The 26566-nt window shown below is 47.7% G+C and overlaps 1 protein-coding gene across 1 annotated transcript in view; it reads left to right on the top strand.

The window, feature by feature from the left end:
* Window positions 1–26566, top strand: part of LHPP (phospholysine phosphohistidine inorganic pyrophosphate phosphatase) — a 76909-nt gene that overhangs the window by 47719 nt on the left and 2624 nt on the right. The window lies entirely within an intron of this gene.

The following is a 26566-nucleotide window of genomic DNA, read 5'->3' as shown; positions in this document are numbered from 1 at the left end:
TTGTTTCTTATCTATAAAATTCTTTCTCCTGGCCTGCCAAGGTCCACTCAGCAAAACAGCCCAAGGCACTCTGCCTGCCCCTGGGGTGTATTATCTTTTTATACTAAAAACTACATGTACAATATTTATCATTACTTCCTAATACCTATCACCTGTGTTAGACAGTGAGCTTCTACTCTAAACCAATCCAAAAGTGCCAACATCACAGCAGAAGATGGAGGCCAAGAAGAAGAAGGAGAAAGGCTGAACATGCCCAGTTCCCTCCATCTTGCCTCCTGAACCCCCATACCAGAAACCCCAAAATCTACTTTTTCACCCCATGACAACTTCACTAATATTCTGCTTAAACTGTTGTGGCTTGCAGATCTTCATGTAAGGTTGGTAATTTTTTCCATGGGTCATAATCAAACCCACAGGGGCACCCTGGGCTCTGTGCCAGGGTCTCTGAGCCCCCTGGCAGGGGTCTGGGCAATCCAGGACAGCCAGAGGGATGTGCTGGATCCTGACATGGGGAGAGCTGGGAATGCCTCGTGCTCTGCTGGCCACGAGGAGCAGGGAAGAGGCTCTGTGAGAGCAGCAGCTGCTCAGGGGCAGGGCTGGGGAGCAGGAGGTGTGAGCTCAGGAAGAGCGTGTGGTTTATGAGTCAGGGTGTCACCAGGCGGCTCCTGAGGTGACACCTAGACCAGAACTGAAGGCTTCCTCCAGTCAAACATCTCATCTGGGTCACACCAGAAACCAGCCAGGCTCAGCAGCTCCTCACACCAGCTCAGGGCTGAGGTGTGGCACTTGTTGCAGCAAGTCTGGCAGTGCAAACCCTTCTGGTCTTGGTGCCACAGCACCTCCAGTGACACTTCTGTAACTGGGGCTGCCCACACAGCTCCCCTCTCACTGTGACACAGCAGCACAGCTTTTTTTTTATGGCTGCTCTGGACACATCTCTGTGCCCAAATCAGTGCCTGAATGGTCTGGGATCATCCCAACCCCCCTGGCAGCTGCTGAGCCCTGCCATGGCAGTGGCACGATATCTGTGAGTTCTGCAGTTCCAGGATAATCTCATTTTAGAGAGCCCTACCTGGCCATGTCTGGCTGGTGTTTGCTCAGTTTATCAAGTCCTGGGTGTGCCCTGCATTGATAGAGGAGGGAATTTTACACCAGATTTTGAAGGTTATTTAGGAGTCCTGCTTGCCTGATGTGCAAGTCTGTGGTATGAGTTTACAAGCAAGGCAGAGAGGGTTTGAGCCCAGTGAGGGCTGAATTGCAGCCTCCAGCTCTGCAAGGAGAAGTACCCAACCCTCTGAGCAGGGAGCAGGAGCAGCACTGAGTGAGTAAACCTCATTATGTGCCAAAGAGGTTGCCAGGAGCTGGAGGGGCAGGAGATGCTGTAAGGGAGACTCACGAGCATGAGATAATGTCGCTCCTGTGGCAGCACACAGAGGAGAGAGCCTGCAGCCAGAAGAGGCCATGTCCAAAATCCTCAACACCCCGAAATGTCCAAAATCCTCAACACCCTGAAATGTCCAAAATCCAACACCCTGAAATGTCCAGACACCTCAACACCCTGAAATGTCCAAAATCCAACACCCTGAAATGTCCAGACACCTCAACACCCTGAAATAAAGTTTAGGAGAAGAATGGGACAGGCTGCCCAGGGCAGTGGTGGGGTCACCATCCCTGGAGGGATTCAAAAGATGTTCAGGTGGGGCTGGACTCTTTGAGGTCTTTTTCAACCTTCTGTGATTCTGAGGGGATTCAATCTAATTCAGGATGAATTCAGAGCTTTGGGACATGGGGAAGCCTCAAATGCATGTGGATCTGTGTCTGTGTGTGCAAACGTGGCCATGTAACCCTGGGGAGAGCTGGGGCAGTCAGCAGGCACCTGAGAGCTGCACCTGAATGTGATTTACTGAGAAAACCCAGCTCTGTGTTTCTCCAAAAGCCACAGATTTTGCTCCTGAGGTTTCTGTGCCATTAATCTCGTTAGGGACAGGATTTACATGTTTGAGATGAGGAAAGGTAAAGCAGGGTTCAAAAAAAAAGATACCGCAGATGCTACTTCATGAGCTCCAGCTAATTTTCATGCAGTTCTGGTTTCAGATAAAGAGCCTTCCCTGGGTTTTTGTAGGAGAACAGCAATGCAGGCTATTCAGAGGGTGATAATACATGGCTCTCATGGCTAAAGCCTCCTGCTTTCTGAACACACATCCTCCAGGAGCACAGCAGGGAGCAGGGATGTGCCTTCAACTACACTGCTGCCAGACTCAATCCCCTCCAATCTATTGCTCCTCTCCAGCTTTGGGGCAGACAATGGGAGAAAAATTATTTAGAGTGAAGCCCTTGCTCACTAATTGCAATTTGTGCTGAGAACCAAGCAGGAGCAGCCAAATTTATGTGGTGTTTTGGCTGTTTCAGGGAGTAATGGTGAACACTGAACCCTGCACGGATTCAGGAAGGGGCAAGATTAAGGCTTTGTTAAAGCAGAATAAATGCATTGGAGTTCCACTGAAAACAGAGGAGCTGTGTAACATCTTCAGGTGTTTAACAGAACTGCAGCCAAGCACAGATCCATAAACTAGATATTATAAAAAAGGAAAAGAAAAACAAAACAAAGGAAATCCACTTTAGCTGAGATAAACTGAACCTGGACACATGTGCAGACCCCAAAGAGCAAGAGGGGTCTGGCTAAATGAGCCCACAAGGCTAAATGAGCTCCTCGTTCCCAAGAGTGTCAAGTGTGATCATCTGCAAAACAGGAATTCATGCCAGTGTTTCTTTTAGTAAAAGGGTGAAATGAAATGTTAGTTCTGAAAAGCTTACATAAAGTTAAGTGAGCAGGATAATCCCAGCCTCTTACAACAAAGCTCTCACGCCTGACAATGAATGCAAGAACTCTCTCCTCTTGTGTCCTGTATTGTGTCCCTAAGTCATGACCAGCCAAACTCCCTTTGTAGGGGTTGGTTAGGAAAGACAGAACTTGACCCTAAACCCCACAATGTCACCCATCCTGTCCCCAGATATCTGGCTCAGGTGGATGGGGCTGTACAGGCACTGTGGTGGGCTGGACCAGCTCAGATCTCATCAGTTTTGGTGGGGAATGGAGCTGTAGGGCCAGTCCAGCTCCCCCGCATCTGCTGACAGGTTATTCTGCCTGTGCCTGGGCTCCTGAGGCATCCTTTGTCCCTGTTATCAGCCCAGTGCAGGTGGGATTTCCCTGCCCCGTGTGCAGCATCCTGATTTAGCTGCAGGGACAGCCAGGGCGAGGGGAGCCACAGGGAGCAGTGGCCCTGCCCTCCCTCACAGCATGGTTTGGGTTGGAAGGGACATCCAATCACACAGATCATCCCCTTCCACAGCTTCCACAGAGTGTCCGGCACACACTCAGGCTGTTGGGAGGGCAGTGGAGGCACCCACAGCCATGGACATCCAATCACACAGATCATCCCCTTCCACAGCTTCCACAGAGTGTCAGGGACACGCTCAGGGCTGTTGGGAGGGCAGTGCAGGCACCCACAGCCGTGGAAGCTGAGGGAGGCAGCACTGGCTGCTGGCCGAGCCGTGGCAGCAAGCTGTGCCTTTCTGCCCTGGCAGCCACGAGATCTTCCCCAAAATTGCTTGTCTGCAGATAATGATGAATAGTCCCTTTATGCACAGTGACTGAGGAGTGCTGGTGTCGCCTCCCTGAGAAAAATCGGCAGCCCTCCTCGAAGGGATGGAATTATGCTCATTTGGCCATACACAGGCCACATAATTCACTGTAATTTTATTATCTCTGTGCACTCAGAACTACACCACATGGCTCTTCTGCAAGTGGTGAAGGTAAGAGGCTACACCAGCATGAATTTTCTTTAATAAGATTATACCATGATAATAGGCTTTGAGAATAATTCAGCTTCTAATGATTTTGTTCTTCCTTGCTTCCACATGATCAAGGGCAATATGCAATAAAATTGTGGAAGCTTTTTTAATTATGGAGTAGTAATTATATATTTTATCTATCAGCTGTAATATTCAAAGGGAATTTTTGTTTTTGTTGGAAAAACTTATTTGGTGTTGCCATTTTCAAGGCTCTCTGTGTAAGCATGTGCAGACCTATGATCAAATTTCTGCAATATAGTGGTGCTGTTTTTGTGGGAAAAATCCAAGTGTTGAAACACAATGCAGCCAACCAAGCTGTCTGGAAGGGGATCAACCTTGTAATACTTTAATCTGATTAAAAAAAAAGAAAAAAGTAAAAAAAAAGAAGTAGTAGTAAAAATTATAAATTATTTCTTCATGCAGATGAGTTGCCTAAGATCAGGCATTCAAATTAGGAAATGTTGGCTCAACTCCCCCGGGGCCTCAGTTTCCCTTCCAGTGAAACAAATGCAGGAGTGGTTGGCACTTGCAGACCTGCCTCGGTGGGTTATCCCAGCCTGTTTGTGCTGCACCCTGGGAGCACTGAGATTTGGTTCCCTGATGTTTGTAAAACTCTCTTAGATCTCTCAAGAAACCCTGCAAAGCCTCATTTTAACATTCCCAGAGCAGCTCTGGGTAACGGCTGTCACCCGGATTATTCCCACTCCTCGGAGAGCAGGATTTTATCCACGATCCTGAAAGCTTCCAGCCCTGCACAAGGTTGACCTTCAGTGCTATCTGAACCTGCCCTGCCATGTGCCAACCTCCCTGCAATCTCTGCTTTTCTGGATGAAATATGGCCCAGCCTGGCCCGTTGTGAACAATGGCTCCTCAGTTAAATCCATATCAGCACCGCTCCTGACACAAGTGGGCAGGGTGGAGGCCCAGAGCCACACATCTATTAATCAGGGCTGGGTGTCACTTTGCAATTCAGGGATGGTTTGTGAGGAAGGAAGCCGAGCTCTGCAATGAAAGAGTTCTGAGGTTTGCTCTCAAAAGGCTTCTCACCACTCTTGACGTGCTTCCCCACACCAGGGCTGGGTGTTTGTGGCTTGCATAGAGCACCAAGAGGGCAGAATTCACACCAGATGGTGAATCATGGTGAAATTGGTCCCTTCTTCAAGAACATCCCTAGATCTACCTGGGGAAGAGGGAGGCAGGGGTCCCTGCATCTCCCAGAGCTTTGGAGTTCATAAAGAATGAGGATTTGCAGCAGATGGAGCTTGCACTGCAGTTGTTTGATCTAAGGCTGCTCACCACTTGGGCATGGTGGTTTTCACCTGGCCATTGGGGTTTGCACCTGGGAATAGCTGCAGGAAACTTAATCCAGGTGGGATTTCAGGTTCAGGGTGCGAGGGAGAGCTCCAGCCTTTCAAGCCTTGCTCTGCTGGCTGGAGGAAGGGTTGTGTAACCCAGCACTGTGAAACTCATCAGCTCCTGAGCTCTGCCTGCACTGGGTCTCTCCCTCCTTTGCCAGCAGAGGAGAAACAGCAGAATTTTTCCAGCTAGATGAGACAGTGGAGTTGGGAAATGGGAAAGGATCAGGTGAGTTTTCCTCTGCCCTGGCAAAGGCCTTTCCCCAGTGCTGTTAACCAGGAGGATTAAAGAGTGACTGCTTCAGACACTCCTCAGCTGTCGACCCTGAGCTGAACCCTTGGGTCAGGAGCTGACTTTTCATTTGGGACTGACAGACTTGCAAGCTAAATCAGAGCCCAGATGGCTTAGAAAGGCCCAGAGAGCTCCAACCTGAGAGCAGCTCTTGCCACGCACGTTCCCATGCTCTTTCAACAGGCCGGGGCCGCTGTGCCAAGTGTGATTTCAGAGGAAGCTTGGAAAGAAAGTCCAGCCCCGTCTGTCATCCTTTTTTTCAGAGAACTTCTGGTGCCTTTGCCATGTGCAGAATAGCTGAGAGAAAGGGCTTTTACAAAGCTCAGAGCTGGGCTTCTGTGTGTCCTGCTTCCCTTCTTCCTAAGCTGTGTTCTCTTCCTCCATGAGTCACCCCGTGGATGAGAACAAGAGACTTTTTAGGGAAAAGGAGACAAAATAGAAGCTGGCTCTTCGGAGTGGCTGTGCTGTGGCCGTTTGTTGGTGGCTCTGGAAGCATCTGTCATCTTTAGCCTGGGGAGTTCAGTCCCAGGGCTGAATGGCTGTGCTGTGTTTGTATGTGTGGCTGCACGCTGAGGCAGCCACCCCTGCCCAAGGTAGATGTGCCTCACAGGAGAAGCTCTCTGCACGTACACAAACACCCAGTGCCTGTGGGTGAGCTGCAGCCTGTGCCAGTCAGGCTGGTAAAATATTTCCTGGGGTTTGCTGTGAGGGCTGGGCACTCCAGGGATTTGCTTTGTTGGCACCCGAGGAGTCAAACCTGTCCTGCCATGGGGGCACCTGTGTCTGGCCATGTCCCAGGGAGGTGTCTCTGCCCTGACATTGCTCTGGAAGGGGCTTTGGGCACCTGGTGGCTGCTCCCTGCTCCTCCACAATGTTTTAGGACTCTAAAAGAATTTGCAGGTGTCCATCCAGCCTTGTCTCAGCACCCAGCTCCGTGTGCCAGGGAAGCACACCTTGGCTCTGAGCAAGCATCCCCGCCGCTCCTTCATGGAGCTGTGAGCTGGAAAACTTCTAATTAAAGCCAGATTATTGGTCTTGGCCCTTCTTGTTAGTGTTTTGATTTGGGGTTTTCTTTTTTAAGTCCCTTTAAGATGTCTGGATAGATGATATCAAGGTTAATTTGTTTGTGATGGAAGAAATGTTTTCACATGGTGGCTAAATGTTGTTGGAAAAGAGCAGAATTAATAGCTGCTCACTTAATCCTGATTAAACTGGCAGCTGGGAGATATTGATCAGTGTGTTCACAGCAAACTATCCCTCTCTAATGCTTGGGGTAAACAAGCCTGGGACTGTGGTTACCTTAACCCTTCCCACATTGGCAGCCTCATGCACCTCAGGGCAGGACCTGAACCTGTGCATCCTCCTGCTCCCCAGCACAAGGGCTTTTTCTGGGGTTAATTCCCTGGGGTATAGCTAGGCTGGCTTTGCCCCAGAATCTCCTGGGGTTGCAGAGCAGTCACCCAGCTCTGGGTGTTCCTGAGCCCTCTCTGCCAGGGACCCTCAGTGGTCCCCACTCCCAGCCACTCCATCACATGGAGGTGCTTGGAGCAGATCAGTGTTCCACAGAACCCAAAAAAGCTGCTCAGGGGGTTAGCAGCAACTGATTTTAGGAGTTTAAATAAAAAGCAGGGCTTGGCCAGAGTGGTTACCAGCTTGGACCTGACCCCAGCTTTGCTGATGTTCCCAAATCCTGCTGCTCCCACCGCTGTCCGTCATTCCTGACACACAAATTTCTGGGGACAGATGGCAGGATAAACCCTTGCTCTCCTCCCAGCCCACCTGTCTGATGGTGCTCTCACCCCCAAAGTCATAAACCAGAAGCAACTTTGAGGCTGCCAAGAGAGGGAAGGAGGCTCCACAGCCCCAGCTTTGCTGCTCAGCAAACACATGTTCCACATTGGAGTCCCTGCATTCTTAATGCAGCCACTGCCAGGCTGGCTCCAAACAACACAAATTGCTCTGCCTGGGGTCAGTCTTTGCTATTCACAAGGTCACTGCATTTTTGCACCTCTGGCTGCTGCACTATGGTCAACTTCTTGTTAACACAGACCAGGTCTGGAAATCCCTACAACTGTCTTCAGCCTCCCAGGGAATGAGTGGGACTGCTGGGGTGGATGGAGAGTGACATGACAAGGAGCAGCTTTCCAGAGGGCACTGAGAAATGTGCTTTTCTCAGGGAGATGAGTTCTGCAGCCCCTCAGTTCTAACCTTGCTAGAAATTCCATTTAGAAGAGCACAATTCCTGTTGGAGGTACCACAACTGTAACCAATACTGACCAGAATTAATTCATTGTGGTACATCTTGGTGCTGATCCTCTGCTCAGTACTTCTGGAAAAGATCAGTGTTTCTTTTGTGAATGTCAGATAAACTATTTTTTCCATGGGATGAGTAGGAGATGAGGAAGGGAATTGACCTCCCTGATACCTTTTTGGGAGGATTGCTTCTAAAAGCCAGCAGCTGGCTCTCCCCACCCTTGCTCTGCTTCTCCATCCTGGTGCTCTGCTCAGCTCACACTTGATGGGATGAAGGTTCCTCACCCTCCCAGGTATCCAAAGGAAAGTATTTCCCCAGCTGTCCCTCCTCACAATCTTGCGGGACGTGCACTGTGTGCTGTGAGGACAGGCACTGTTTCAATCCCTGCCTCTTCCTATTCTCTTTTTGCCCTTGTTCCACCAAATGCTGGGTGCATCCACACAGTAGCCAATTTCCAGCCCCCTCCTGTGTCTGTGGGCTCCAGCCTGGATGATGGATTGGCCTTTACCAAGCATTCCCTTGCTGACCACAGGGCCAGCTCATGCCCCTTGCCTCCAAGTTTACGAGGTACAAAGCCATGGCAGATGAAACCCATCTGCTGCAGGTGAGTGGAGTTAAACTGTTTTACAGCTGAGGGAGCAGGCATAAATCAAAATGGGGAAATTGATGGAGTTCTGGCTTTATTGCAGGGGCTGTTGCTCTTTTTTCACACAGGCAGGAGGAGCATTGCTGCTCCAAGCTCGTAGTTCAGTTGTACCTTCAGGCTTCCGTGCCCTTCCTGCTCTCCCTGGGGTCGATGGCATCACTCAGCTCTCCTTTGGGCACAGGCCTGACTCTCAGAAAGCACCGTGTTGGCTCATCCAGCCACTCCCCAGGGACTCGACTCCTGCAAGTGATCCTTCAGCAAATTTGCATTTGGATTTTCTTCATTCCAGCCTGGGCACATACGTGTTCTCTCTGCTGGCTGCTCAGGACTGGCCACAGCATTTCTGTGCTTTGTAGGATTCTTTCCAGTCCCAGGGAGGTGCTGGGTGAGCAGTGGCAGTGTGTGAGGGCATCCAGAGGGATTTCACACCTTGCACTCGTCGGAACCATCAACAAGAGGCTGCATTTTTCCCTCAACTCCTGCCAAGCCTTGGTCCTTTCTTCCATCCTCCTTATGCTGCCTTATGTTGGCCTCAACAGCCATCTCTTAATCTAAGTCTGTCTGGGAAGAGCCAGTTCGTAAAACATCCTTAATTAACCTTGCTGGGCTCAGCCTAAAAGCAGAGCAGACCTACTGATGTGCTGCTAGGCTTGTGTCAGCAGCTGTTCTCATTTGTGAGAGAGGAGACACGGGTGGTGTTTGTTCCTCAGATTTGGGATTTGCTGTGCCTCCCAGTGCTGCTGGAGCAGGCTGTGGATCTCCCATATCCCCATCCTTTTCCTCTCCTTTGATTTGCAGGAGCCTTGCAGTGGCTCCTTGTGTCTCCTTCTCGCTCAGTTGAAAGCTGAACCAGCTGAAACTGCAGCGCTGCAGGCAAAATTGTTTTCCAGTTCAGAAGCAAGGAGGGTGGGAATTTGGGGTCATTCCTCAACAGCCCATTTGCCTTGAGTAGGACAAGAGACTCTGCTCTTGGGTTACTTAGCTCAAACAGCTTCCCTGTGGGAAATGTGGTCCTTTTCCCCTCTTCTGGAACAGAGATGGGAGGGAGATAGAAGAGTTTGGCCAAGTGGATTGTGATTTGGACAAACTAATTAATTTATGGCTCAGTGGGCTGATAGGTGGTTATTTTAACATCTGAGGCAAAGAGAAATGCTCCCTTCTTTTATTATTATACCTAGAGGCATGGAGCAGAAGACTCTTCCTTGTTTAAGCTAGGAGACTTGAAGGCAGGTGTTGATTCCTGCTTATGTTTGGAAAAATCTGGTGGAGCCGCAGAGTGGATTCATTCGCAATAAATTAAACCTAAGACAGTGGAAGGCAGTGGGTGAATTATCCATCAGGTAGGACAACACTTTTGAGGGAGATTAAGAGGCTCCTGCTATGGTTGCTGAAGTCAGAGCATTATTTCTGTGTGTCTGAGTCCCCTCACTCTGCCTGGAGCGACGTGTGCTTCGTGGCCCTGCAGAGAGCAGCTCGTCTTTCGTCTTCCTCGTCTCACAGCTCAGTCTCACTGATATTGTGACAGAACGTCTTCAGTGCACAGAACTATTAAAAATGTAGCTCATATGGTGCTGATGGGAGGCTGACATCTCCTGAATAATTTATTTTAACTGGAAAGATTTGTAACACTTAGGCGTTAGCGGGACTCTTGGTTTTAACTCTTCCTGAGGCGGATGCTTGTTGTGATTCTCTTGTTTGGGCAAGAAGTGGCTCAGCCTGTTTGAGGCCAAAGCCATCTCCCTCAGGGACAGTCAGACTGCTGGTCATGGTCCCTTGGCGGCTGGAGAAGCCCAGAAGAGCTCCAAAAGGAATCTGGATGAAGCAGTCACAGTTGGATTGCCCCTGCCTTGGGAACAGCGAGCATTTTCCAGCGTGGAGGATTGGATCAGGCTGCAGAATATTTACAGTAAGCAAGGAAAGCGTGGCTACCTTGAATTCCTGGCAGCAGCTCCCTTCCTTGGGGCAGTGACTGTAAGGACCTGCTCTGGGGAGCAGCTGCTGCCACCCCTTGTCCTGAGGGAAGGACCTGATGTGTTGCTGGGTTTGCACAGGGTCTTTTCCAGTCTTAACAATCCTGTGATTCCATAGGTATGGATGGAAGGAAGTCAGGCCGTTGCTTTCTTGTATACAATCAGTAGAAACTTTGTTCATTCTTGCACACAAGCCAACAACCTGAATTTCCAAATTTATTCTGGCAGAAGGGCAGTCAAGACAGGGGCTTATCAGCTGAATTCTTGGTATCAGTGTTAGAAAGGCCAAGATCATTTCTGTGATGATCATCTAAGAAGGCTCTTCCTCTTCTTTATCATTGCACATAGAGGGACAAATCCTGCTCTCAGCTGCAAGGAAGCAATTCCCACTCAAGTCAGAGGAAGCTGCTCAGAGAGACCAGGGTTTATCCCATAGTTTATATACAAATTTATCACTGAAATTGCTGTACCCACACCCCATGGCTGCTTCAGCCCAGAGGGGCTCAATGCTGACTCACAAACAACTCTTCCTTATTTTCTCTCTCTCATCTTCCTCTTATTGCTGGTTGTGTTCCTTGCAGGGCTTTTTCGCTGCCTTTCAGTCTTCCTCCAGGTTCATACCAAAACTGATTTTAACACCTTAGGTAAGACACAGCCTGTCCTTAAGGGGTGCAAAATCCATGTTGGTGAGAGGGGATGGGAAGACAGAAATCTGCTATTTCTGGTTTACACCTGAGGTCCTGCAATGTAGAAGGTCAAACTCTGAAGTTCTTGAAGTCGATGCCAAAATCCATTTATGGCTCCCAGCGGGCCAGGGCATCATCCCAAACAGTTTGTGGCTGATCCATTCTCCTTTTGATCACAGATTCATCCATCACTCTGGCTCTTCTCCCGGCCTAGTCTTGCAGGGTCTGGAAACACCTCAGTCTTCTGTATCTCTTTTTCCTTCAGTTAAGTTCTGAGGTGCTCACACAAAGCAGCAAGGTGTTATTCTCATTTTTCAGTTGTGGAAACCAAGAAAGGCCAAGTGGTGTACCTGAGGTCACACACCAGTGTCAGAAGCAGCAGTAGGTTCTCCATGTCCTCTGTTCCTTCCCAGCCTGTCTCATAAACTCAAAGAGCAATAAAATGAAAGGTTCATGGCAAGAAAAATTGTAATGGAACTTACAGCAGCCCAAAATCAACCATGGAATCCTTGTGGAACAGTAGAAATCCTGGAGTTAATGAACTCTGCAAAACTGATGTATTTTTATGTAACTAAATTCTAAGAAAAAATGAAATCTTTATTAATTATCAATATGAACTGGTAGGAGAGAAGAGCCAGAATCTTTAGGTCAGATTCATCTAAATCCATCACCTAGTGAAAATTTATATTACAAATAAATACACCCTAGAAACTAGTTCAATACATTTTTCCTATTTTAACAAGTTGTCTTCCTGCTTTATGTATCATTTTAAAGGAAGGTAATTGAATACAAATTTTCTCCATCTACAGAGAAATGGACTTCCAAATGCATGTAGGTGTCTGTGAGTATCTGTGTTTTGGGGATAGTGCTGACATCTGTGTAGGGCATGTTGGACCATGACTTCAATAGCTGCTGGAGTGGAAACCAGCACTGATCTCCAACCTGGGGAAAATTCTTCTCAATTCCAGCTTCTTTGTGCATTAGCAATTACTTTCAAATGTTTGAAACTCAATAGCTGTTGCCAGAATCTGCATTGCCTCCCAAGGAAAAACTCTTAATTTCTTTGTGTTTAGAGGCCAAATATGTGGCTAAACTAAGCTTGATGATAGCTGAGGTTTGGTTTTGGGCAGATTGTGAGTCCTTGTACAGTTAGTGCCTGGAATATGCACTGGGGCTGTGTCTGTGGAAATGTAAAAATATTACTCTTAAAAAGAAGTTAATCTTTCCCACATTTCCTGCTATGGTTAGAGGTGGTTTTCTCATTGTTTTGTTCTCAGCTGTCTCAGTGCTTTGAGCCCTCCTGCCTGAAAGTCTCCTCTTGCAATCATTTTGCAGCCTCATGTATTATGTACGCATGAAAAATGCTGGGTTGAGTAAGAGCTTTCTTGGTTTCAACCAGAAAAGAACTACATGAAGTCACTTTTATGAAGAAAATCTCATATATACTCATAAAATCAATCAGATATAACAGGCCTGGCTGTGAGCAGAAGTAAGTTGGTCAAGTTTAAGCCTTCATGTTGTAATGCCTGTGTAATTCAAGTGCCCATTTGCACTCCAGTGGCTCTGCCAGCTCCCAGTGCCTGTTTTACAGCACGGGGTGCAGGCTCAGGACCACATTAAATTGTCAGATGCAGGAGGATGTTTCCTGCAGCCCTGTCCCTGCAGCAGCTGAGAACATTGCACTGCTTCAAACCTGCAAGGAGAGGGTTATAAAATTATCGTGCCTGTAAATTCCAGCTGCAAACCATATGATTGCAAAGCCCTGCTCCCCGTCCTTGTTTAAAATGACTCTTTCCTAAGCTTCCTCCACATCTGCCTGCCCTGGAAGTGCAGTTTTCCCTGTGCTCAGTCACACTCTCAGTGAACACCTTGTGCTGGGACTAAAAAGTCTTTAAAAAAAAAAAAAAACAACACTGTGCAGCTGATGAAGTGTTTGCTTAGGGTTAGGTGCCGTGGTTTAATATAAGCATTAAAAAATGTCTCTGGCCACTGTCCCGTGTCACAGCAGCCTCACATTTCCTCTGCTCTGGAGACGGATGTACATCTGGTTTGGGTGGCTTTTGTCCTATTCCCTGGCCACAGAAAGAAAGAGGAACACTGGGCTTCTAAGGATGGAAAGTTATGCAGCAGTGCTAAATATATCAGCATTTCTTGGACCTGGGCTTGGGGAGATGGGCCATTCCAGCAGCACTCCCAGCACAAGAGGCAGGGCTGCCCCCGAGGGCTGTGTTTGGAAACAGGGAGGTGGATCCACGTGTGAGGGAGAGCTGGGGAGCAGGGCTGCCCCTGGGAAGCTGCATCCCAAGGCAGGGCAGAGCCCTTGGATGTGTCTGCTCTTCCCCAGAGCGATCGAGTTACACGCCCTGAGCTTTGCCATAGTAGCAGAGGAAGGGGAGAGTACAAAGGTTATGGAAAACAAAACATTAATTTTCGGGACCAGCTGTGTTACAAGCGAACTGCAGCTTTATTTATACCCACAGCATAGTGTCCATAAATCAGGGCTGCTCTCCAGCAAGGCATTTAATGAGAACTATTAAATGATTTCATGATGTACTCATTGTTACCATCTGATAAAAACCGGCGCTTCCTCCGAGGACCAGGAGGACTTTTCAGTTGTAGTTTTTCTTGGGGGAAGGAGGTGTGTGGGGAAGCCAAGCCCTCAGCAGATGAGTTCTGTAAATTTCTCTGGGCACCGTTGTGTCAGGAGGATCCATCAGCCCAGCCTCCTTGCAGATTTCAATTAGGGACATCAACTGTGGATGTGAGCAGCCTTTGGAGTTTATGTAGCTCCTTTGGCAGAGAAAATACCTGATCTGATCTCTCCTCCATGTGCCAGGGTAGGTCACAGCATTGCTGTGGAGGTGGATGTATGAGACTGGACTCCAGGCCATGGTGCACAAGGAACCACGGAATGGTTTGGGTTGCAAAGGACCTTAAAGCTCATCTGATTCCAGCCCCCTGCCATGGGCAGGGACAATTTCCACCAGCCCAGGTTGCTGTGGCCTCAGGGAGCTCCACAGAGCCGTGCACAGCCCCTGCCTGTCTCCCATCCCGTACTTGGTGTTGGCTGGATCAAGCCAAAGGGATCATGCCCAGTGCAGTGTGGCATCCTGGACGCTCCCTGTGACCCTGGGGCTTGTCCACACATGGTAAGGGAAGTACAGGTCCACCTACAGCCTTTCCTGGACCTTCCCCCAGATTTTCAGGCTGGAAAGGCTGGATCTGATGGCTGCACAGGGCCCTGTGAGGCTCCTTTGTCACGAGCACACCCAAGCACTAAAATCACAGGGATGGCTAATTTATGTGAGAAGGTTTGCCATGAATCACTGGGGAGGACGTTGTGCCCAGAGCCTTGCCCCTCTCCAAGTGCTTAATTGCTAATCAGAGGCTGGATTCAGCAGCTCCCATTCTCTGGCACTTTCTGTCTCCATCAATAAGACTGGAGAGGCTCTTGCTGTACAACAAAGATGTTTATCTTGCCCCAAGTTGTGGGAAGCTGTAGGAGGCTGTCCTTTCTTACTGCACAGCTCTAATGGGGTAAACAGTTGCTGGTTCTTTTAGTTTCCAGCCAGATTTTTCTGAATGGGGGTTGGGAGGATGATTCCTTAATTAATCCTTTGGGAGAGTGGTTGGGACTCTGGCATCTTCCAGATGCAGTGAAACCCAGGTCCAAATGTCACCTTGCATTTCTGCATCCCTCTGATGGGTAATTTTTCTTCCTCCTTTAAGCCACCTGCCCCTTTTCTCTCGGATGGAACTAGATGGTCTTTAAGGTCCCTTCCAACCCAAACCATTCCATGGTTCTATGAATATTTTTTCCCCCCAAAAGAAGGAAGTGCCCTTTCCTGAGGAGGAAACAGCTGTGTGTGAGTGGCAGCATGGTTTAACATTAAAGCTAATTATTAAATTCAATATAAACAATCATGAAACCTGCAGAGTATTGCATATGTGATGAGCTGCTCAAGCAACTTGTACCAAACACATGTGGTATTTTTAAATGTTCCTTGCTTTCTCAGGACATGCCCATTTGCAGGGCCTTCAGACAACTCCAGGCTGCCTTGCTGTTTTTTCCATCCGTGTGAGTGTATGAAATGAGAGTGAGGTGCATAAACAGGGCTGGAGGAAGGTTTTCCATTAGCTGCAGGTAGTAATTTATGGTGGGAAAGCAATAGGCAGTTCAGCTCTTTACATTGCTGAGCATTAATGTATAGTGCTGTAAGTTAGAGCATTTCCTTTAATGTTTTACTTGATGAAGTCTCTTCCTTTATGATCTGCTAAAGCCCTTTCCACACAAGAGCTTGGGTGATTTGTTTCAAAAAATTCTTTATAATATTTTTATATGTTTTATATAGCACACACCCCCAAGCCACTGCTTCATTTTAGACTGAGAAAAAACATCAGAGGATTGATCAGCCCTCCACAGATTGCTCTGTGCTGCTTTGAATGCAGTTTGAAGGGGACTGGCTTATTGTTGGATTGTTTTTAACTCCACAGACAAATATCTCCACCCTGAAATGCCTTTGGAATTTAGCAATATGTGCACACCACAGCCTGGGCTGTCCCACCTCCAGTACAAAGTAGACCTTTGAAGTATTTTAAGTATTAGATTTTCTCAAAGGTATTGAGCATGGTATGTAAATAGACTTCATTCAGGCCAGGTTGGGTTACAGAAGCACAGCTAAAACCAGTATTATGGGCTGTTCATTATGGGCTGTTCGTTCTACAAAGGATCAGCCTTCACTTGAAGCTGATGCAAAGGGAGGAAACTGGTCTCAACCACAATGCTCAGATAAAAGCAAATACTGCAGATACCAAGAAGGTGAAGCAGTTACCATGCCACTGCTTTTGTTTGTTTGGGGTTTTTCCTCCTCTGTTCTAAAGCTGTTGAGTCTTTTTTATTGATTTCATCGTTAAGAAATGTCCCAAGTTCAGTCTGATCCTAAGCAATGGGAAAGCCTTTTCAGCTGCCCTGGAGGTGGAGAAGCCCCTGGGTCCCCCTTTCATTCCCAGCCCTCCTGGACACCTTGCACAGCTGATCTGGGTCTTGGAGCTCATGAAGAGCTGACCCAGGAACCACCTCAGCCCTACAAGGGTGAATGTGGCAGGGTTTGGAAGCAGCAGTGGTGCCTGGTGCTGTTCTGGGTGTGCCAGGTGTGGTACAAACTCATCCTGCTGGATGATTTTGTGGTTCCAGGCTGTGGTTTGCTGTGTGATAACAGCCAGCAATAAACTGCCGTGGGAAATGTCCACTCAGTCCCACAAAAACTAATTAAAAAAAGCTGTTTGGAGGTGGCCATAGTATTAACCATTGTATTTATGAAGGTGGAAGGGACTGACAGAGAAAATGGTGCTGGAGGATGTGAAAGTCAGCACAGGACACAGGCTGAACCTGTGCAACTCCCTGAACTGAAAGCAAGCATCCCAAACCCAAATATTCATCACTCAGTTGTTGCAAATTTGGGATTATCTCTTTGACAACATGCAGCAAAATCCCTGTTGACATGACAAAACTCGTGGAAGGCTTCAGCCAGGGCTTGGCTCTGAGCCTGCACTGAGCACACAGGCAGTGGGACACTGGAAGTCAGAGCTGGAAGGAAGCAGGTACAGCCCTTGGCCTGTTCTCTGTGTCCAGCCCAGGGCTGGCTGCCAGCAGCGTGGGGAATTAATCCCTGCACTAACACTGTTAGCTCAGTGCACTTCCCATAATCCATGCTTAAGCACGAGCCTAGCTGTGGTTTGACACCTTGAAAAATGTGCTCGCTGCCTTCCCTCAGCCCAGGCTCCCTCCTGCGTCCCACTGGGCTGGAGGGGAGCCAGGAGCAGCAGGAGGAGCCCAGAGCCATCCCTGCAGCGCTGGTGTTTCCAGGGCAGCAGCTCTGCACATTCCCTGCAGAGCCCTGGGATCCCTGGGCAAAGCACAGTCTGTGAGCCTGGCCTGTCCTCATCCTGTGAGCAGCTTCCCACATTGTCAGCCCCATCTGCTGAGGACATCCTGCCTTCCTCTGCAGGGAAGGTCCCCATTGCCAGGTAAAAAATGAAAGGGATCCAGTGTGGGCTGGCTGTGCTGCTCCATACAGAGCTGTGTTGTTTTCTGCTGGGTTTAGGGTCTTAATGCCCCAGCAACCCCACTCAGTATCCTGGAGGCTGCAGGCACAAAGTTCCCTTCATCACCTGCTCAACAGCTCAGCAAATCTGGGTGTTTTCATCTGTGAAACGAAGCAACAAGCAAACCTGGCCAGCTCCATCGCTTCAGAGAATCATGGAATAGTTTGGATTGGAAGGGACCTTAAAAGCCACCCAGTGCCTCCCCTGCCATGGGCAGGGACACCTTCCACTGTCCCAGGTTGCTCCAAGCCTCTGGAATACTTCCAGATATTGGTAAATATATCTCCCAAGCAAATGAAGTTTCATTTCCTTGGCACTGTGGTCATGGAAGGGAAGGCAGGCAGACATTCAGGCCATGCAAACTTCCAAAGAGAAGATTGTGAAGATCTCAATTACAGAGTTGCTTAAGCAAATGAGCCTTAATTTGGAATAACTTTGGTGAAGTGGCTGCTTTAGGAGGGGCAGGAGTTTTAGAGGAGCAGGGCTGAGTTATTTGGGTGGCTCTGCATGCTCAGGTGTCTCTGAGCCCTCCCAGAGGGCATCAATCATGCACTGACTCCAAGCCAAGGCAGAACTCTTGAGGTTTAGCCCAAATACATATTCCCTTTTGTTATATCAGTTCAGCATGAGCGCATTTAGTGTTCCTGACATCCTTGAGTGAGGTTGGATGCAATTTTCCTATCTGGAATCTGGTCTGGGAAGAGAAGTCAGACAGACCCCATGCCGTTGCCTTGTCCAGGCCGAACAATTTTGCAGACAAAAATATAAATTTTGCCTTCATTTTCCTGTGTAGGTGCTTTCCTGGCTTCCCACGTGAGAAGGGTTTTGGAGCAGGGTGGTGCTGGTTCCCCACACGTGTGTGAATTGGCTGTTCCTGCCCTTTGGAAGCAGAACTGGCTGCATGTCTGTCTGCTTGGGTTTCCTGGGAGTGGCACAGATAGCTCATAGTTTCATTCTCATTTAAAATTAAAGCTGATTTAGTGAGCAGCATCTGGAGACAAATATTATTCTCCTTAGGGTAGCTCAAATTCTTCTTTGGTGAGAAACAGTCTTTTAAAGCTGTAACTTGGAGTGTCTTGTCTCTAGAGTTGCATTATCAGTGCCAATCTGGCCTAAGATTTTTTAAGCCAAACTTCTCCAAACAGCATTTGAAACCTTAAATTAAGGCTTCTTTCTTTTATAATCTGCAAAGCTCCTTTCTTGCTAGAATCTGCATCTGCCAGAGTTCTGTGACTTAAATCTCCGTGAGATGCTTTGCAAATGTGGAAGCCAGCATTCGTTTTACACCTTTCACAGGGATTTTGTAAGTGATCTATTAAAGGAAAGCAATGAAATATTCTCTTAGGCTAAGGTCTTTAAAAGTATCTAACAGAGTAAGATGTCTGAGCACCAGTGAGCTTTACATTGAACCCTTGAAATTAATCTTTCTCACTCCTGTGTAATATTAAATCTGATTAATAGCTAATGCATCAGCTCCATTTAAGATGCACATCTGTTTGTGTGTATGCACAAAGCAAATATTTATGTCCAAATTCTTTCTCAGGGGCGTTTAAAATTATTTTCTACTGAATTGAGTAAGGTCATCTGGCAAAGCCAAGCAGGTCATCAATAATTAATCCAAGCAGGCAGAGCTGAGTCTCAGGGTGCTTGCAAACACCCTGTTAGACTGGATAGTTTGGCAGAGCAGGGGCAATTCTCAGATTTTCTCAGAAAACAAGCAAAAGTGCTTGTTTCACTTTTGAGGGGGAGAGGGAGGCTTTGCTTTTATTGGAAACAGCTGTGCTGTGCTTGCTCTGCAGCACTTGGTGCACCCACATGTGCGCTGAGGGCTCCTGGTCCCCCAGTGCAGCCAGGCCAGCCAGGGGGTCATTGCATTCATGGCTGGCATTCATGGCTCGTTTCCAACAAGGGGTTGCATTTATCTCACCCAACTTTATCTATATTCTATGAAAAGTTAGATTCTTTACACCTAACCCTAGCTCTGGCTGTCCAAGAACTGGCTCTGGGGTGTGAGCTTGTCATCTGGTTTGAATAGAGTCAGTAGGGAAAAGAATCATCTCTTCCAGAGGTTATTTCCTATCCAGACTTGTTATCTAAGAAACTGGGCTGAACATGGGATGAATAAGAAGGGGAAGAAAGCTGGTGAAGGGGCTGGAGCGCGAGTCCCATGAGGAGCAGCTGAGGGAGCTGGGAGGGGGCTCAGGCTGGAGCAAGGGAGGCTCAGGGGGACCTTGTGGCTCTGCACAGCTCCTGCCAGGAGGGGACAGGGACAGGAGGAGAGGGAATGGCCTCAGGCTGGGCTAGGGGAGCTCAGGGTGGACATCAGCAGGAATTTCTCCATGGAAAGAGTGGTTACGCATTGGAAGGGGCTGCCCAGGGCAGGGGTGGAATCCCCATCCCTGGAGGGGTTTAAAGGACCTGTAGATGTGTTACTTGGGGACATGGGGCAGTGCTGGCCTTGGCAGTGCTGGGGGCACAGTTGGACTCAATGATTTCAGAGGCCTTTTCAGCCTAAGTGATTCTGTGGTTCTTGGTTAGGTTCAACCTAAGGGATTCTGTGGTTCTGTGTGTACTTTCTCCTTTCTCCTTTCCCCTTTCCTGTCTGTCCAGAGCAGGAGACTCCTGGAGAGGCCCAGGTGACCAGCCTGGGCAGAGCATCTTGTTTTTGGACAGACAGCTCTGGGTGAAATTGGTCTGGGCCAGCCTGATGGGGAACCTCAGGTAGCTGAGGGCGAATGTTCAGCTCTGCAGTAGCAGGAGTATTTTGTGCTCTCAGATGTTTGTGTTTCCTCTGGCTGCTCTGGTTGGCCTAGCAGAGTACATTGAACAGATATTGCCAGTGCACTCCATCACTGTGTGAGATGGATTGAAGTTGTTTCCATGGGGCTGAGCATGGCAGTTCCTGATGCAGTAACTCCCTTCCACCTGTGTCTTCAAACCCAGCATGCACCACCCAGCATGGAGCCATGATGGCTTCACCTTTGGATTCAGGCTTGATGGGACCACAGCAGCCCAGAGCCCACAGGATCCCTGGATTATGGGTGGAGGAGAAGGCACAGAGCCCCTTGAGGCAGAAGGGGCTGGCTGGGTGTCCCCCATCCTGTGCCCAGCAGGTCCCAGCTCTCCCTGCCCTGCCAGCTGTTCCCAGGACACGTGTGCAGCTGTTTTGGGATTAGCAGGCTGGGAACCAGTCCAAAACCAGATCAGGCATGTGTGCTGCTCCCTCTCCTCCACCACAGTGCTGGTATGCACACTTTTAATGCCTGGCCCCTGCTGAACTGCTCTGGCTGTGCAAGATGAGAGAGCTGTGCAGTTCTGACAGGAAAATTGCTGCCCAGCTGCCGGAACACCAGTGCTGTTCTTGTTTAAATATTTGCTCAAACCAGCTTCACTTTCCATTAGGGGTTTTGGAGGTAAGGGAAAGAAGTCAGCACTGATAAAATCTCGTGCTCTGGTGTAATGACATGAGAGCATTGAGGCAGGAGTACCCTCTGTCCCAACAGCAGCACTTCACATCACGTCTTCCCATCACCACCCTGCCTTCCTTTGTGCCTGTTTCTTACTGTGTAGATGTGTATATATCCTCTGCACAGACTGTCAGGACTTTTGTTCTCCAGAGCTTTTAATCTGGCACGTTCACATGTGCTGGGTTTCCTGAGAGAGAAAATAAAGAGGGATGGGTGGAGGGAAGCAGCTGCCATCAGAGCTTCCTCAGCTCTGTGTGCTCAGAGTGCAGGGTGCACTGCAGAGATGCCAGGAACTGGGGTTCCTCAAGGGTTAATTTGCAATCACCACGAGTAAATGTCATGCCTGTGGAGAGGACTATGGGAAATACTTGTGTTCTCTCCCAAGTTTTTATGTGAAACCAGGGAATTTTGCTCCTGCCAGCCTCCAGCTCCTGATCTGTTCTCTCACCTCTGCTTATTTAACTTCTTCATTTTGACAAAGTCCCACTTGCTGTCCCTGAACCTCCTCAAACCTGTGGTTACAATCCCCATTTCCAACCTGTTCCTTGTTTCCCAAAGTGATGTCCTGCACCAGAATTTGGCAGTTTACAAAGACCTGGTGGAAAACCTGGTAGAGCAGAGTGCAGCAGGGACACCAGGCATCCCTCATGCACCTCCTTTAGCCCTACCAGTGCTCTCAGCACCTTCTTCTGAGCAGTTATTTCTGGAATTGTCTATCTGAGAGCTTTGGTTAGAGCATCTCCATGCAGCCAACTGATTACAAACTAAAAAATTTCAATTAAACACTTCCAATTAAATTTTCAGCGCATGTATGTTTGAAAAGCACAAGTGCTCACCCCAAGAAATGTATTAAAACTCACAAAAGCAAAATGCTGGGGGATGGCAACTTTCCAGTGCCTAAAGGGACTGCAGGAGACCTGGAGAGGGAATTTGGATGGGGCATGGAGTGACAGAATGAGGGGAACAGCTTCTCGCTGCCAGAGGGCAGGGTTGGATGGGATTTTGGGAAGGAATTGTTCCCTGTGAGGGTGGGCAGGCCCTGGCACAGGTGCCCAGAGCAGCTGGGGCTGCTCCTGGACTGGAAATGTCCAAGGCCAGGCTGGACATTGGGGCTGGGAGCAGCCTGGGACAGTGGAAGGTGTTTCTGCCCATGGCAGAGATGATCTTTAAGGTCCTTTCTAACACAAACCACTCCAGCATCCTGTTATTTCTAGCATTTGGCAATTTAATTTAATTTTAATTTTAGGTAAACCATGCAGAAGGATAACTCCCTATGCCCTCAATCTTAGTATTGCCCACGTGTTGAGATGTATTACCTGGAGAAATGTTGGACTTAATCTGGTTTATTCTGCTCAGTTAAAACTGCAGCAGTTTAACAGAAATGGGAACAATTAAGTCACAAGCCCACAGACTTCCTTCAGGTGTTAGCAAACAATTTGCCTGTAATTTCCACCCGTTTGTGGATGCTTGAATTTAAATGAGTCACAATTAAACACAATTAGTGGGAGGTAAGAGAGGAGCAGTGGAGGATGCTGGTTTGCTCTGACGCAGGTTTGCTTTGCTTGCAGCTCTCCAAATCCAGTCTTTTAATCACAAAAGCCTCTCTTCCTATCCCAGGGATCTGCCCATGACATGAGAGGGTTCAGGTATGGGTTTCCTGGAGTTCTGGGAGCTGCTCCAGCCCTGGGTGCTGTTACTGACTTCGGTGCAGATTTTTCTCTAGTTGTATGATCAGGAAATGTGCTTTACAACCATCCCTCAGCTGTCCATCAGGGACCTGTCAGTCATTGTGATTTATCTGGGTTTTCAGTGCCAAACTGATTAAATTGCATGTTTCACAAAAGAAAAAAAAAAAAAAGGGGGAGTTTCACTCATGGCACCAAGTTTAATTATTGCATCTTTCCAAAGCAACCAGCAAAGGTTACAGTGCCTGTTTGCATTCCTCATAAAGAAAACCTTGTTAAACCCAGTCTTGCATATTTTACAGCCATGCTAAGGGCCCCTGAAGAATATGCTGTCGAGAGAAATAGTCTCAGGCTTTTTTATCTCATTTTATGGAGGAGGAATTGGTGCTGTTGGTGGGAGTCTGAATGGTGACCCAGAGATGCCTTGGTCCAGCAGAGGGTGACTTTTGGGATGGGGTTTGCTGCGTGACAGAAGTGGTGCAGAGCTGGGATCAGGCTTGCCAATGACTGCAGCTCTGTGGCACTGCAACGTGGGACCATTTGTCTTTTCCAGATTCACTTTGGTGCCTTGCTTTGGCCCTGTTTGGTGTTTTCCTGCCTACCCCAGTTTCTGAAGGGCTGTGTAAGAGCTAATTTTAACCTGTGACACCAACCAGGTGTTGATCAATGCCTGTCTGCTCTCACTCTCGGGCAGGTTTCAGCAGGCTGAGCTGGATCCCAGAGCTGTTTGTGTGACCATGACTATCCAATGTCAGCTACCTCCATGTCAGAAATAGCTACTCACTCTGCATAGTTCGGGAAGGTTTATTAAACCTTATCAAAAATACAACAGAAGACTGAAATAAAAAAAGAGTTACAGCACTGAAAGCAAAAGATTTTCCCCACCATGTGCTCAGCCCCCTCACAATGGAGGTTTTCCCTTTTTAACCCTTTAACCCCTCCCAAAATTCTGTCCATCGACTCCTTCTTTACTGTCCACTTGTGGAGATCTCCTCCTCAGATCCTGACTGGAGGTCAGATGTCACCAGCGACAAGCCAGCCCTCCCAGGTGTCCCAACCCCAGCTGGCCCTTGATAACCATGGAAGGGGGTACAACATAACTATAAACCTATAAAACTTTTCTTAACCTATGTACATGATATTAGTCCATTAATTGTGAGAATCAATCATGGTGTTACTCATCTATCACCTCCACTTGGCCTTTTATCTGTTAAATATTTTGCCCATGCAGTAACCCAGCTGTTTCCTTTTTGTTCCCCATGGTTTGCTGGAGAAGAGCACGAGTGAGGTGCTGAGAAAGCTGTTCCAGGCTGAGTGTGAGGGTCCCTAGGACAGCATTGGGAGGGCCTGGAGCTCAGACATCCCCTCTTAACTCCTGGTGGGATGGTTTAATGCCAGCTCATAGAGAATCAGTCCCATTCCACATTCTGCAGGTGCAATTCCCTTCCCAGCAGTGATTCCCTGTGGCAGTGCCATCCAATCCTCTCCAGCCCACATTCCACACCTGGAATCCCAACTGCTGTGGGAAACAAAAGAATTAACTCAAAATCTGGGGTTTGGGGTCATCTTTCCTCTGCATTTGTTTCAAAGACTCCAAGTAGTTCCTGAGATGACCAGGCAAGCCAGCATAGATCCCTTAATCCCTCAGAGACGCTCAGCTGCAGCTGGGTGAACCATCCCAGAAAATTGCCCAGAAGTTGGGACAACTCAAGACCATTCCTGATGCTGAGTCTAGGCAGGGAACCCAGTCCAAGCAGTGCAAATCTGACCCACACAGTAAGTGAACCTTCTTCTTTTTGCAGAAGCTGATTTTTTAAACCAGCCCTGTACAGTTTGGTTTCATGCCTCAGCAGGAGGAAGCCATCACTTTCTGGCAGGCAGCAGCTCTGATACTAGAGCTGATAACTGGAGCTTCTCTTTCCCTGATAACTGGAGCTTCTCTTCCCAGGTGAAGAGTTAAAACTGCAGAGCCAATTTTCTGCTGCTCCCTGATGTCTCCAGGTGCAGCACTGATCTGAACTAACCGGTTTAGTGTGGGCTGAGGGTCTGGCTCAGGGCACAGGGGCCCCAGAGCTGCTGCAGCCCTGACAGTGGTAAATAACCCCTGGGAGAGGAGGATGTTCAGGCATCTCCTGAGGAGCATTTGATGGACACAGGACCACTGTCTGAGCTGCATCATGTTAAAAATGGCTCATATTGTTCATGTGCTCTATGCACTGGTCCTTTTGGGTGGCTTTTCTTCTCCCAACATCACCCTGTGTGCCCATAAGGACCAGGAAGGACCAGCCTGGCTTTCAGAGGCATCCTGTGCTAACCCACTCCATTCCCTGCCAGCAAGGTGGGCACCAAAGGCAGTGCACAAGTATCACATTCACAGTGCCATGGCCAGTTTGGGCTGGGAAATGCTGTGCACTTCCAGGCCCTGGTGCTCAGCCACTCTGTGGACAAAAGAGTCCTGCTTTATGGAAGAGAGTGTTTCCCAAGGCTGTAGTTGATTTTTCACAAGCAAGTTTGTGCACTGGCCAGCAGTGCTGACAGCTCCATGTTCAGCTGCAGTATATAATTTTCTGTCATTTTGATTTATGCTCCTCTCTGTAACCAGAGCCCCATATGAGAAAAAATATCGGAAGGAGTCTGTCCTAAAGTTAGCTCAATGCTAACTTCTTCAACTGACCTAGCAAATTAAAGACATTTTTAGATTTTATTATTATTATTATTATTTATTTCTGGAATATGAAAGAAGAAAGTATTAAAAGGTAACCTTCACTGTCAGTTCTGTGACCTGCAGTTCCATGGGGTTGTTGTCACTGAGAGAGAAGCTGAGCTGGACCCATGAGACCAAAATCTGCTCTTGGCTCAAGCTTCCACCTGCACCCAGTGCCCTTGTCCACCCATCAAAGCAATGCCCAGGATATCAGGGCAGAGCTCCAGGGCTCTGCTTCACCTCAGGGCATCTTAAAACTCCCTGTGGCTGGTGTTTCTCTTAGGAAAAGCCCAAATTCCCCAGAGAAGAGGCTGGTGTAGAGACATGGTCTCTGCTCCCTCTGGACAGCAGAATAAGGGCTCATCCTGCATTTGGGTTTGCCCAGAGGTTTTATGGCACAGCTCTCTCTTTTGCCTCTCTTCTGGCACCCAGACTTGGGCTCCTGAGTTGTTTTGCTGCATTTGGAGCTTTGTTTCTTGGCATTAGAGTTGAGGGGCTTGTTGCTTGCAGTTCCTTTTCTTCGGATGCTTCAAGAGCAGCCCTGAGCCAGAGGGGGGAGCAAACCCATCCCTTGGCTGGTTTTGTGAGCCACAAAATGCCTGTGAGACAAAGGAAGGGGCCCCGTGAAGCAGGGATTGTGGTGGCACTGACAGGGACAAAAGCCCCACGCACAGCCCTAGGAAAAGGCAGCAGAGCAGGGAAGTGTGTTTAATCCAGCTCTCTGCTTTCCTGCAGAGTTCTGACAACTTTATTTATTGTGTTTTATTGTTGACTTCAGTGGAGCCAGGAGTGTGATGTGATCCCGTGGTATTTGGGCAAATGGGTAAAAAAAATATAATTTTTAATATATATGTTATATATATTTATATTTATATATATAAATAAATATATTATATGTATTTATATATATTCTATATTATATATATTAATATAAATATATTTTAAATATATATAAATATATGTTTCTATAATAAATATATATATATTTTTATATATAATATATATAATATATATTATATATTATATAATATATATAATATATATAATATATATATATATAAATATATTTATATATAAAAATATATAAATATATCTTTCTATACATATTTATATATACATACACACACCCCCTTTTCACAGCACCCATTAAGTGTGTACACGACTTTTCCTTGATGACTGGCATTTAGCAGCTGAGTTACAGATGGATTTCTGTGTAGTCAGCACAGATATTAATCACAAAATCCTTTTAATAGATCAAAGAGTGCTGTGTAATTGAAAATTTCTCATAGAAGCATTCATTTCAGGCAGTTCTTAGAATTTTCTCCTAATGTGTAATCTAGGAAAGGAACATTTTTCAGGGTGTAAAATGCAAAGAGAAGTTTTGTTCGTTGCTTTATTTAGTTCTCCGCTCAAATTAGGGATTAGTGACAAGAAATTGATATTTTACAGTATGCCCAAAGTTATTTTTGTGTTCATCAAAGCCACTTGGTTAAATCAGGAGTGAGCAGTAATTACCACTGAAGGGATGGATACACACTGGATTTTTACTT

The sequence above is a fragment of the Melospiza melodia genome, chromosome 9, assembly GCF_035770615.1.
Source record: "Melospiza melodia melodia isolate bMelMel2 chromosome 9, bMelMel2.pri, whole genome shotgun sequence".
Classification (NCBI taxonomy): domain Eukaryota; kingdom Metazoa; phylum Chordata; class Aves; order Passeriformes; family Passerellidae; genus Melospiza; species Melospiza melodia.
The sequence above is the reverse complement of the archived record's forward strand: the minus strand, read 5'-3'. Positions and strand labels throughout refer to the sequence as shown.